The following is a 1,903-nucleotide window of genomic DNA, read 5'->3' on the forward strand; positions in this document are numbered from 1 at the left end:
GAGAGAGAGAGAGAGAGAGAGAGAGAGAGAGAGAGAGAGTGGAGGAAAGAAAGAGAAAGAGGCCTCTCGAATTAAGACAGTTTGGTCAGATGTTTATATAAATGCAGACCGTGTTAAATCAAGAGGGATAAAAGGGGTGGGGGGTGCATGTAGTATGTAGATGGTAGCGGGCATTGCAGGGTGAAGTGCAGCATCTATCACGTTCTGCTTTCTGTCTTTCGTTTTCATTTTAAACGATGCAAGAATGTTTTATCCCCACACCTCTTTCACACGCATAAAAGACTTTTCACCCTTGTTTTCAGTTGTTGTTTTTTAAAATAAATTTTACATTCTCTCCGTTAGCATTGTTACTTTCTCTTTCCTGCATAATCTCATTCTCTGTCTCATCATTTCCTTCTATTCCTCCGAGTTCCCTGTACGTCTATCGGCCTCATTGCCCCCCCCCCCCCCTCCCCAAACACGTCCCCTTTTAAAATCTGCTTCTTTAAGAGTCTTGAGGGCATTCAGAATCGGGCACTGTGTGAAACAGACGTCTTGTCAAGTGGTGGTTGGCGGGTGCTTTGGTATGATTTGCTCCTTCTTTACTATCAAACACCTATCGCCTTATCCCTCCTCCCTCTTTTTTGCGTTTGTTACTGTCGTGTAACACCTCTTATTTTCGGCACTTATATGACCTTATTGTGTAGCAACTGCCGTAAAACGCTTACAGAAAAAGGTCCTGTCGCTCCCTGTACAACACGACGCACGTGCAACACCGCGCTGTATCTGCCAGTTTGAGAGCGCGATGTGAGCGCGACACACCGCCTGCTTTACATGGGCGGGACAGATATTTTAAAAATAAAAACTTGTTTTTGTTTTTTTTAATGGTTGTTCCGTAGATTCTAGTGGATGTGAAATTATCCCCTTCTAAACAATTCTCCTTTTTAAAAAAATGTTATTTATTTTATTTTCAGACTGGGCTGGGCTAACCTGGGTAAAATAACATTGTGCTAGAGAGTTTGTGAGTTTGGCAGTTCCGTATGGGCAGGGCAGGGCAGGGCGGGGCGGTTTGAGACCTCGGCATCAGTTCAGATGGAGAGGTTGACTTTGTTTCTTGTGACATTCTATTGACGCGTGATTGGCTGTGGTGACTGCTTTGTGTGTGGGCGGTGCTTAGACATCGTTCTGGGTGGGTGGTTGGCGGGTGCTCTGGTGTGATTTGCTTCTTCTTTCCTATGAAACATCTATCGTCCTGATCTCCCCTTCTTCTTTTTTATGTTTGTTACTCTCTTGTAACACCTCTAATCTCCTGGCACTCATATGACCGTATGCAGTTGTGAGCGCCGAAAACCCTCTACTAAAACTAAAACTTCATTCTGACTTACATTTTGCTCAGACGACTGCTGAAAGGGTTGCGCTTAGCTTTGGCTTTATGTGAGATTTAGATTTGGGGGGGATTTATTGGCTTCGGTGTTGGTGAGAAAGGGATACTTTGTCATTCTCTCGGTTCTCCCTACATGCAGTCTTTATGTGTGGTTGGCGGGTGCTCTGGTGTGGTTTGCTCCTTCTTTCCTATCAAACATCTGTCGTCCTTATCTCCCTTCCTTCTTTTTGTGTATGTTACTCTCTTGTAACACGTAATATATTCTGTGGTTCGTGTATGACCTTATTGTGTTGCAAGTGCGATAAAACTCTTAATAATACTAAACTCATACAGTCTTTTAGCATTATTCACCTCCACCGTCACCCTTATCTTCACCTATCCTGTATCCTGACCGCTGCACCACAGCAGATTTTGCAACCACCTTCTTTTCCACGTCTCTCAATTCCCAGATTTCCATGGTAAGATGTCCCCGTTACGGCCAGTACACTCTTTGATTTTGTCTTTTCATTGTTTCCTCAGTCTTCCTCCTTACAAAATGTA

At 43.8% G+C, this 1,903-nt stretch overlaps 1 protein-coding gene across 1 annotated transcript in view; it reads left to right on the top strand.

Moving 5' to 3' along the window:
- LOC118477170 (papilin-like) overlaps nt 1–1,903 on the top strand; it is a gene marked incomplete in the record, with an annotated part of 104,600 nt that overhangs the window by 61,112 nt on the left and 41,585 nt on the right.

The sequence above is a fragment of the Aplysia californica genome, unplaced genomic scaffold (genome assembly GCF_000002075.1).
Source record: "Aplysia californica isolate F4 #8 unplaced genomic scaffold, AplCal3.0 scaffold00316, whole genome shotgun sequence".
In the NCBI taxonomy this organism is placed as follows: domain Eukaryota; kingdom Metazoa; phylum Mollusca; class Gastropoda; order Aplysiida; family Aplysiidae; genus Aplysia; species Aplysia californica.